Source organism: Polypterus senegalus, chromosome 15 (assembly GCF_016835505.1).
Source record: "Polypterus senegalus isolate Bchr_013 chromosome 15, ASM1683550v1, whole genome shotgun sequence".
Lineage (NCBI taxonomy): Eukaryota > Metazoa > Chordata > Cladistia > Polypteriformes > Polypteridae > Polypterus > Polypterus senegalus.
In genome coordinates this window covers 106049528-106061630 of record NC_053168.1, presented here as the reverse complement: position 1 = coordinate 106061630, position 12103 = coordinate 106049528, and the positions used below count along the sequence as shown (strand labels likewise).

Below are 12103 nucleotides of genomic sequence, written 5' to 3'. Positions count from 1 at the left end.
AAATTTGGATTGTAGGTTACCCTTGGCCCATAGGTGCTCTCTAAGAAACATTTTAAAAAGTTTGTGGTCCAAGCACAAAATTTCTTTTAGTTTTTTAGACCCGTTTGTATGTCTGTCCGCTTTTCGCGAGAGAACTACTTAAAGGATTTAGATTTGTTTTTTCTATACTTTGCTTGGATATTCTGGTTGATTTTGCGACTTCTATGATTGCGCTAAGAATCATACTTAGCTTGCAGGAGCGATATATTCGCGCTAATCCGAGACAGGCTGTGGGCCGATGGGAGAGGGAAGAGTGACGTCAGGAGTAGAGAGCCGGGCAGGGCCCTCCTCACTGTCCTGTTTCACTTATATACGGGCGAAGCCGCGAGGGAAGGCTAGTTCACTAATAAAAGGACATTTTGAAATATCAATATTTATGGGACCCCCCCAATAGAAAGACTAAATATCCTAAAATCTCTTTGACTAATTTCATTGAAATTTAGTTAAATAGGAAGAAGAAAATTAGGCAGCCTATGTTTTTTTATTTGTCAATAATAATGATGTAACAAGAGGTATATTGTAATCCCCTTTTCACCACAGAACTGACAAGCGATTGCACAGAGAAATGGGGCATGCAGGTTTATGCAAATGAAGGCCATCTTTCAGAAATTAAGTGAAAGAAGGAAAGTTCAGTGAAGCTCAAAAAAGATTCAGTTAGGAAGTGCACTATAAATTTCAAGTGCTTGCGAGGTGCTGTGGCTGTGAGCGAAGTCAAATTTACACAACTGATCCAGCATGAAAGGTATTTTATCTGTATACCTCCTATCGTCATCTTAACTGCAACCTTGTGGCAAATGTTGACATGGGGACTACAATTCCCATCAGCCAGTGTGCTGTGGCAGATGATTTGATCAATGCTCACAAGTTTAAATAAGAGTGTCGACAAAAATGGCATTTTGTCATAGGTAACACCTGCAATTCATTGTGTTGCTGTATTACAGTTTTTATCTTAGAGTATGTCTTTTTGTCTCATTTTAGATTGTTTTATTAACAATTCACTTTAATCTGAACCCTATTCTGAGCAATATATGGCTGCAAAAAGGGTTTATGCATTGTTGCCAAACCACTAAGTTGCAAGCATGCTTTCTTTCTACACTCCCTTCCTAAAAACTTCCAAACCCAAACAGCTTCAATAAACTTTGTTAATGCAAACCCATCTGTGAAATTTAAGATATTTGAAAAGAAACTCAGCTGCTTTGCCTATCACTACTCATTGTCATGTTATTTTTGGCATAAAATACAGACAGTGGTTGGGTGATACAATTGGCCAAGCTTGCTCTTCATTTTACTGTGTTCACCATATGTGACAATACATCTGAGATAAACTGATTACACTGTGTTCTCTTACGTATCGCTAAAGAAGCCTTGTGTTTCTGAAAAAGCCAACACTGTTGTCTTTCTGCATATCAGCATTAAGTTTTCAGTACCAATCAACCTTTCAACAACCAGCGTTGCACTTTTTGAAGTAAAAAAGCAAAAGGAATGTAGAAAAACCCCACAAGATTAACTAATGGAGCCAAGCCACGCTTGAACAGAATGAAGTTGGATTTTTTTTTTTCTATAGCTGATGGAGGTACTGTTTTTCAGAACGTACTAAGAAGAGAACAGGATGGTGCTTTTAGTTGCATCTCATTCCCAAAATCTAGCAGTTACTGAGTTGGCAAGCTAGGAACAAGCATGAGTCAAATACAAACTGAAAGAAATTCCACAGTCCAATAAAGTTCATTTTAAAAAAGGTTAGTGAAAATTTAAAAAAGAACAAATCACAAAAATTCAGAAAAAGATATTATACAGAATAAAAGGCAAAAAGGGGAAAAAAGGTTTCTTCTTTTTTTCATTACAATCTTATTTTTCTCATGTTAAACTTCAGTTACTTTGTATACTTAAAAAGAATGTCAATCCTCTATGGCAAACTTAAATAAGCTTCACTTCAATACTACCAGTACATTCAGTACGGTTTGAAACTGTTTGCCCTCCATGCCTTACCAACTGCAAGGCAGATCAGAGACTGAACTTGTCTCTGGTCAGAACGACAGAACTTGTAGAAGTTATTAAAGAACCTTCAATTGACTACGCACTAATATAGAGACAAATGTTTTAACAGTGATTTTTGAGTGAATAAAAGTAATTAGTAAATTGTATTGTTTATTTAAATCATTGTTTAAAGTTGAGCCAAATTACTTGGTGGTACTACATTTATGACAATGCACTTGATTTGTCTGAAGAGTGTGTGAGTATCACAAGTACAGCACACTGGTGAGCACCAGCCACTTTAGACACTGATGCAAGCCCACTCTTATACAAATGCAGTGCTAATTTTAGACTTTGATGCTAATGGAGAATTTAATTTTAGCAGTTTTTTAGGTTTTAAATGAATGAACATTAAGATATCTTTGCAATATTACTGAATACTGCTATTGCTCGATGTCCATTAATACTGAGTTCTACTACAGTCTCTTTCACACCAACACCACCAAGGACCACCCCAACCCCCTTAGCCCCCATCAATTGTTGATGTTTTCCATTGTCTATGTTGTTCATAGCTTATAAAATTATTTCATGTCACCTGATCTTTTCTGTACAGCGCTGACCACGTTTAATTCATTACATGGGCCACATACAGTAAATGTGTAGCCTGTAAAAGTCATTTCTGTTTGTAATAATATTTAAGTGTGGCTGGGAAAATCTGTTGTTTGGCAGCTCTGGGTATGGCAAAAAAAGAATCTTTCACATAAAACTGTCAAAAGACATGCATAGAAATGCTTTAGTGAACGATTTAAACAAATGAAATTTGAAAACCTAATAATGATAATAATATACAGTGGAACCTCGAGATACGAGTTTAATTCGTTCCAGGACTGAGCTTGTATAGCGAATTTCTCGTATCTAGAACAAACTTCCCCATTGAAAATAAAGGAAATCCAATTAATCCGTTCCGCACCCCCAAAAATATCAACATAAAAATCAATTTTCCTAACAAATAACACTGATAAATAATATATACAAGTGGAACCTCGGTTTGCAAGTACAGTAACTTGGTTTACGAGTGTTTTGCAAGATGAGCTAAATTTTTTTAATTAATTTTTACTTGATAAAACGAGCGATGTCTTGCAATACAAGTAGTATGGATACACTTTGTCTACTGAGCGTCATATGAGCATAACTGAGCTGATTGTTCTTCTCTCTCGTGTGCATCTCTCTCTCCTTATCTCTCTCGCTCGCTTGCTCGCGCATGCGCCTCTCTCTCTCTCTCTCTCTCCTTATCTCTCTCGGTCTCTCACGCGCGCGCCTCTCTCTCTCTCTCTCTCTCTCTCCTCTTGAGGGCAATCGTCTCCTATTCTCCATCTGCATGTCCGCGATATTTTTGGATACGCTTATACAGCGAACTGCTACAGCGAAACGATGAAATCACAAACGCACAAACATGTAGATCCTCACGCTACGGGAAAACAAGGAACACTGAGTGAGCTGACGGGCTGGCATTGTCAGCTTGGGTGAATCCCCGAGTCGAGGCATATTGGGAAACGTGTCACGCATAACCACAGCCTGGCTCGTGGCTTGTTACGAGCCAATGCTCGTATTTAGATCAAAATTTTTCGCTCATACTTTCCTCTTATCTTGAATTTCTCGTATACAGAGGTGATCGTATCTAGAGGTTCCACTGTATATCAAAAATCGCATTATTCCTATTGATCACAAGTTTAAATTCAAAAGAACACAGTTTCCGGTAAAATTACATTTTGCAACGACTATCAACATAAGCCAAAGTCTGTAAGTAGGAAAAGTAGGAATGAATCTATGGCAGAAATGTTTTACTCATTAGTAATTGTATATAGCATGTTCAAAACTAAACTGCTCCAGTGAACTAATAATATTATACCCTGGGGAAAAAAAAATGATAAATATTGTATACTAGCTGTCCCCCGCAGCTCTGGCAGCATAGTAGTGAAACAGGACAAACTTTAAATATCAATAAACAAACAGGAATCGCTAGCTAAGGAGTGAAGGTCACTCCAAAATGTGGCGACAGGCAGACCGACTTGAATGGAGGCCGGTGTGCGAGTGAGGAGGGCCCTGACTGGCTCCCTTCTCCTGACGTCACGCTCAACCCCCCCCTCGGCCCACAGCCTCTGTCTCAGATTAGTGTGAATATATCACTCCTGCAAGCTATGAACTATGAATCAGTGCAATGAAAGAAGTCGCAAAATCAACTAGAATGTTCAAGCAAATTATAGAAAAAAACACAATCTAAATCTGTTAAGTAGTTCTCTCGTGAAAAGCGGACAGACAGACAGACATTGGCTTTTAGATATATATAGACATGGAAAAGTACTCAGTTAGGTACATAGACCTTCTGATCCACCTGATTAACTGAAAACACTCCAACTGAGGTCCATTGTCTTAGGAAATTTTCTGGTCAAAGCTGACTATCACAACATGATGTGACAATAAATTTGAACTTTATTGGTTACGCTTTATTACATTTTTTTTATCATATTAAAACCTTCAATTTTTTACAGAGTTAGGGCAATTGGCCATCTGGATGTGGCATTTACACAGAAAATACTAAAGAAACCAAGAAAAGGCACATTTCACAATATAGCTAAAGAAACCGAATAAAGTGCCACAAACCAATGACCTGTTTTTATGGTATATGCTGGGTCACTTTTTCATGAGTGAATAATTAGTAACTTTTATTCTTTTGTGTAGACAGATATCCATTCAAATTTATAATAGGATGAAGGAATTCCATTTTTAGGCCTACACACTTTACTTCTCCAGGTGTCAAGCAGCACCCCCTGCTGCAGATGCCTTCCACAGTCCACGGAGTGCCTGATTTATTGATGTGACATTAGACAATGGGCTCTAGGACAGAAAAAATAGGTGCCAGTTTGGCATTTTCACTAGTTCTGGTTACTCATGTATATCCATCGCATACTATGTTTTACTTCTGGTTTCTGTACATTGTTTGACCACATTCCTGTATTGTATGAAGTTTTGTGGGGTCACAGATGGTAAAACATTTGAGATAAGGGAACCTTGTCTTTCACAGGTGCCATAGCAACTCACTGCCTGACGGATAAAAAAAAGACTTTGTGAGCAAAGAAAAGGGGAGAGAGAGCAGAACGCTGGGGGACAGTTTGTCACATTGTGCTGCACTCTATTTTGTCAACATTAAAATTGTGTCCTTTGGTGGTCAACTTCAAAGATTATATGTCCTCAAATGTGGCTGGGAGCTCAACTGATGTGGAGGTCTGAAGTCACTGCTCTGGAAATATGCAGGATGATGGCTTAGTTTAAAAGGAGTGAAGTCAGTCCAGTTTATTAAGATGGGATAGCACTGTGCATTTGTGTCACTGTCTGAAATGGCCAATTTCACTCACTGCTCATAACCCTCCCATATATTTTGAATTAGTCTTTGTATATTGGTTTTTAAAATTGTGTTCTAATCGAGTGATACGTGTATTTGTTCACTTTGTGTAAATGTAGTATTCTTCGTTTTCTGCTACTATTGTAAATATTCAAAAGTAAGCTTATCGTAGTGCATTTCGAGGGACATTTGGTGAGAAGTAATTTGTGCTCGTTTTTTTCTATTTTGTTTGTTTTGAAATTTGTTTAATTTTTTAAAACATTTGCTTTCTGTTTTACAACTTTAGTGAATTTAATTTATTTCACTAAGTCTTACACTTTGGTAAAGGTGATTGGGAATGGGTACGGTTTTTGGTGTTGGTCAACAGTTACATGGTGGTGCCTGCTCAACGGGTCAGCTGTTACAAACTGACAAAAGAAACTGCAGCCACCGTCAGCAATAACCTTCGGTGGTCCTTGCGATGATCTGCCAGGCTAACATAAAACTCAAAATATGTAGGCTTTTTCACCTGAAGAAGGCCTCAGGCTTCACATGGAGCATAGTAAACACAAGCTAGCCTTAGCCCAAACTTGAGTAGCAGGCTTTTGGCCTGCACAGACTCCACAATGAGAGGTCAAGTCGTATTACTATTAGTAGTCCTGAACACTTGTAGTTAGAAGCCAACAACAACAACAACATTTATTTATATAGCACATTTTCATACAAACAGTAGCTCAAAGTGCTTTACATATTAAAGAATAGAAAAATGAAAGACACAATTATAAAACAAAATAAATCAACATTAACATCGAATAAGAGTAAGGTTCAATGGCCAGGGGGGACAGAAAAACAAAAAACTCCAGACGGCTGGAGAAAAAAAATAAAATCTGTAGGGATTCCAGACCATGAGACCGCCCAGTCCCCTCTGGGCATTCTACCTAACATAAATGAAACAGTCCTTCTTTACAAAAACATGAAGCTCCAGACTGGTCTGAGAAAAATGGAATGGTTATAATGAGAATGAATTTGTGAAATACAACAAAAATACACGAAAGAAGACAAAAAAAACCCCATAAAATATGTTGAATGTTTAGACACTCAGATTGTTATGTAGCTTATTTTATTAGACTCTTAAAATATTCCCAGAAAACTCCAAGTAATGATTAGAGTCTCAGTGACCATAAACAAGAGAATTACAAGAGTATTTTATAGAAAAAAACATATTCAGAAAATGAATTTGTGTTTTTGAGAACAGCATAATGTGAATGTGCTTACTCTAAAAATGAAAATGTAAAAGTTTTTTTCTATTTCTAAAAATGATAAAAGGTAGAATTTTCATCATTGTTTTATATCTTTAGGTCGGAGTAGGCAACCACTGACTAGGAGAGCTGAAGTGACCACATGTCATTTCAATCAATGAATGCTTTTAATGACATGTATGTGACATTTAGCGGTTTATTCCTTCCCATATTCTGCCTTGTCAAGTCCCAAAAGTATATCTCTCGATTATAATTAAAAAATCCTGAGACTTTTTGGAAGATTTTGTTCAAGTCCCACGAGTTGACACCTTGGACATGAGATTTTTGTTTCAAGTCACACTCTCCTCTCAACCATTTTCAACCATGCACATGGTAATCTCACCTCTCATTCCTGTGAATGCTTTTGTCAGACACAGTTCTTGCTCTTTCAGCTCTTATAAATTGTAATGTTTTCCTCACTTTAAGTTCCCAATTAAAGAAGATGTATTATGTCCAAATTTTATTGAAGAATTTAATCCCAAAGGGTTATCAAGAGAAAACATGAGTACACGGACAATCCTAGCACTGAGAAACAATGAAGTCAAATGAATTAATGTGAAAAATGTCGATCAGTTACACGGCACATTGGTTAAATTCATATCAACAGACTATGCTGAAACAGTTGGTGGTGATCGTGTGGAAGATGAAGCATCAACTTACAATACCCCGTAGAATATCTCCAACCATTAACACCGTCCCGTCTTCCACCGCCCAAATTACTGTAGAAAGAAGGATGTATCCAAGAAAGGTAATGTAGTACATCTTCCCGCGGATAACATTACACAACAAAGGAGATCTTGATATGCCATTCGTATTAAAATGTTTACGGTTTCCCATTAGAATAACTTTTACAAAGACGATTAACAATTCTCAGAGCCAAACATTCGAAAAAGTCATTTTATTTAATAGAGAGAAAGAAACGAAATTCAGTCACGGGCAGTTATATGTTGCGTTGTCACGATGAAAGTCCAAACACAGAATCCAAATTTAATGCAATATTGACGAAAATTTAATTCAAAAAATTGTTTTTACTGAAGTTTTACAGTAAAAGTGTAAGTTTAAAAAGTTTTTGCGTGTTAATTTCAAAGCCAAACAGAATGAAATCGTATTATGCAATGAATAACTCTAATGCAACATGAAACATAATTTACTTTCAAATGATTATGTTTTACTCTTTTTTTTAATTACCCGCTGTAATGTAAAATAGTTCAATTATGCATATGTAACAATTCCCATGAAAATAAAAATCTGTTTCAATTGTACAACCGCATCCCCATAAGCGAGCGACAGAACTGCAAGGCGCAGGCACGGGGGTTGGCGAGCGAAGCAAGCAGGGGGCAAAGCCCCCTAGTAGATCACATTTGGTGCATATCAATAAAATGTTTTGTAGATGTCCTTATTCATTTTGTGTTTTTATTTAAATCTTTTACTTTATGATATGAGGGGATTTGAAGAGGTGATTCATTTTATGAGATGTTTCCAATCTAACCCAGGCACTGCATGAACAGAGTGTCTACATTCTCTTTGTGTATTCACCCAATTTCCTTCAGGTCCTCCGGCATCAAGCAGCATGAAGGTCAGGCTGACTTGTCATTCGAAATTGACCTTTTGTGACTGACTGTTATCTGTGATGGACTGGAGTGCTGTTTGGGGCGGCCTTTTGCCTTGTGTCTAGTGCTATAAGGAAAGGCTGTGATTCCACCAGATCATACAATAGAGTAAAACCAATTCCTTAACACTTGGCAGCTTGATAACTTCTTCTTCTTTCGGCTGCTCCCATTACGGCTTTGTCACAGCAGATCATCTTCTTCCATATCTTCCTGTCCCCTGCATCTTGTTCTGTTACACCCATCACCTGCATGTCCTCTCTCACCACATCCATAAACCTTCCTCTTTTCCTATTCCCTGGCAGTTCTATCCTTAGCAACTTTCTCCCAATAAACCCAGCATCTCTCCTCTGCACATGTCCAAACCAAAGCAATCTTGCCTCTCTGACTTTGTCTCCCAACCGTCCAACTTGAGCTGACCCTCTAATGTCCTCATTTCTAATCCTATCCATCCTCGTCATACCCAATGCAAATCTTAGCATCTTTAACTCTGCCAACTCCAGCTCTGTCTTCTGCTTTCTGGTCAGTGCCACCGTCTCCAACCCATATAACATAGCTAGTCTCACTACTGTCCTGCAGACCTTGCTTTCCACTCTTGCTGGTACCCGTCTGTCACAAATCACTCCTGACACTCTTCTTCACCCATTTCTAACTGACTAATTCAACCTATGATGTATTGCAACTACATCACTTATCGGGAAAAACCACAGATTGAACTTTGTCACATTACAAATGAGACATATCTTTACACTACTGATGTTAAGATATGCTGTGCCACTGGTGCACCCATTTCTGGGAAACAAGGGTTCTGAAAAGTGTATTTTCAGCATTTGCATTTTCCAGTTCACAGTCACAAGTGGAGGAGGTTATCGTAACAACATCTGGCCAAACTCTCGAATGGGAAGCCCCTCTGACAGAGAGAAGACTTGATTTTTGCTACAAACAAAACAGTGCAGCCGCATCACCATATCTCAGGCCTGGTGGTCCAAGTAAAACGGCTAGTGCTAACGTACAGTCGCTTGTAACTGTCATTCTCACAAGAGACAGAATTGGGCACAATCCCTGCTGAAAGAAACAACTACAGAAAGCAAAAGGAAGCCAGCATTTGTCTTTATGTGCAGCACTGGCAGACTTTCACTAATTTGCCCCCCTATAATCCAGTTCCTTCGCTAATCTGTTACTGATTGCGAAATTTCCAAAATCTCCGGGCCAGCACCCTGCACCTGCGCACTGTTTTGGTTGCGTTAGATCTGTTTACGTGTTGACGCGCTCTTGTAAACACCGGCAAGCACCGCCTTCTTGTTTTCCTTCATTTACAGGTTTGCACCCCTTAATGACCGCATATGGCTTCGAGTAGGTGGCTGTAAAGTAACTTCTATCATTAAGCGGACCCAGATAATTTAGACAGATATCTTTTCTCACTCATAAGTTTTGTCTCAATTTTTTTTAGCTTTCCTCGTATTCGCACTTATAGCCTCACCACTCACTTTCACAGCGTGCAATTCGAAATACATCTTAAAGAGCTTCAGCTGCACATCAAACTCAGGTGCAGCTTTTTCATTTAACACTTCAAACAGAATCAGCACCTTTGCCATCCATGATCGTCACGGTTGCTGTGGAGGATTCGATTGTGGGTCTGATGCTTTAACTACTCAAAAGCAACTTCTCCATTTCTGATATGGACCCCGAGTCTCGCCGCTTTATTAATATGATGATATGTTTGTGTGACATGATTTGCACAGCGGAATCTCTGAGAAGAGCCTGGCTGCGGTTCGCACCATAACATGGTGCTGTTACAACACAACACACTCGCTTCAAGACAGGGCTGTTAGTTAGCTGTCATTACTCCTGAGTAAGATCATTCTTCCATAATCGCCGTATTTTCCATTGTGTAAGTTTATTGAAAATGTTGGTGATTCTCACAGCCTCACACTTGCAGACATGTAGCTTTGTCCGAATACTCAGTATATTAACGAAGTTCACTTCAGAAATGGAAGCGCTCAATTTTCTTGTGTCAGTTAATTCTCTAATCTTTATTAAAATTGCACTTACCTTTTATTTAATATTTCTTTAACTGCTGGTATCCAACTTGTGCTGATTTTTTGATATTCTGTCAGGGAACTGGCAGATGAAGTTTCCGGGAGAAGCGCTTAAAAGACAAAACAAAGATAACGAAACCAAAGCCCAATACGAGACACGATAATCGTGGTCGAGAGAACAAGTGGGTCAAAACCAAAAGTATACTTGAAGAAAAAAAAAAAAACACAAATACGTTGAATATTTCAGAGATCTGGAATAAACATCAGATAAACATAGCGCACATAGCCATCCTTTTACCCCGTTGTGTACGCTTGGGTTCCGACCTCATTGGCCACGCCCCTAGCAACGCAGGAAGCGGACCTAACGAAAGAGAAAACGCTGGTGGCCTTCGAGGATCCAAAATCACACCAACTCATGACAGATATTTTAAAGGCGGGATGAGTATGGCGTTATTTCAGTGCCACTATTCTGAGCACACGTAAAAAAATATTGAGCGCACGTAAAAAAATATTGCAAGTGCAAGTGTTGCATTTTGAGGAGAAATTTATTTTGAGCGTACAAAAGCTGAATTTGAGTGAACAAAATTCATTGCTGCGTGCAAAAAATGTATTTCAGTGTTTGCGCTTATCCATATACACACACACACAATAGCACCCCCTCTCGCTCAGTTTTTTCATTTGCGCTTGCTCGCAATGTGTTGCTTGCGCTCACAACATTCTCTGCTGCGAGCGCTCAACTCTCTGTACCCCAATTTGCGGATAATATCTTTAATTATTTTATTTTAAAATTGGGGTTTAATTGAGTTTAGCTGGATTTAGCTACATTTCGGACTGTTTCCGGAATGCAGCAGCTAGCGAGCTGATTGGAGACCGTAAGAGCCAATCAGAATTTTTGAAACCAAGTCTGTGATTGGTTGGTTTTGTGGCACACTTATAACGGTGTACAGAGAGTTGAGCGCTCGCAGCAGAGAATGTTGTGAGCGCAAGCAACACATTGCGAGCAAGCGCAAATGAAAAAACTGAGCGAGAGGGGGTGCTATTGTGTGTGTGTATATGGATAAGCGCAAACACTGAAATACATTTTTGCACGCAGCAATGAATTTTGTTCACTCAAATTCAGCTTTTGTACGCTCAAAATAAATTTCTCCTCAAAATGCAACACTTGCACTTGCAATATTTTTACGCGCTAATATTTTTACGCTGCTCAGAATAGTGGCACTGAAATAACGCCATAATGATCTAACTGTACCACATCTTCAGTTTACCATGAGAAATGAAACCCTTACAGTACACTTCCCTTTGGGCACCATTTACCTATCTTGCATGAAACAGTACTAATCTTGCTACAAGCTGTTATGCTCACGAGATTTTTCTTTCTCTTTCAGAATTTCCATTGGAGAGCCAAGCAAGTATGATGTGCCTATTTTCAGTTCTGTGTTATTTCTGCTGTCCTAAAAACTCAAAATTCCTGCACCATTCCCATCCTTCACATAAATATGAAATAAAGAGTGACTGCAAGATTCAAAGAGAAGTACAGTGTGAAGTCTTTTAAGCACCACATAATCTACACAATGTGAATTAGAAAACCAATTGAACTCAGTTTTGCACCATACGGGCATGTTAAACAGAACACTATAAGTCTTATTATTTACTTTATTTTTATCCTATCCTTTAAAGTTTTCCAATAGACCCATACCCTTTAGTCTTTGCACGTAGACATTATAAATGGCTGTGTTTAGCAAGAGGGAAGACAGTTTACAGGGACTAAGT

At 38.6% G+C, this 12103-nt stretch overlaps 1 protein-coding gene across 1 annotated transcript in view; it reads left to right on the top strand.

Annotated features, from left to right (window-relative positions):
* LOC120516078 (antimicrobial peptide NK-lysin-like) overlaps window positions 1-11842 on the top strand; it is a 22262-nt gene extending 10420 nt beyond the window's left edge. Inside the window, exon 5 of the mRNA XM_039737535.1 lies at window positions 11719-11842. The gene's annotated coding sequence lies outside the window, so the exon portion shown is untranslated. The remainder of the gene's footprint in view (window positions 1-11718) is intronic.
* The last annotated feature ends 261 nt before the right edge of the window (window positions 11843-12103 follow it).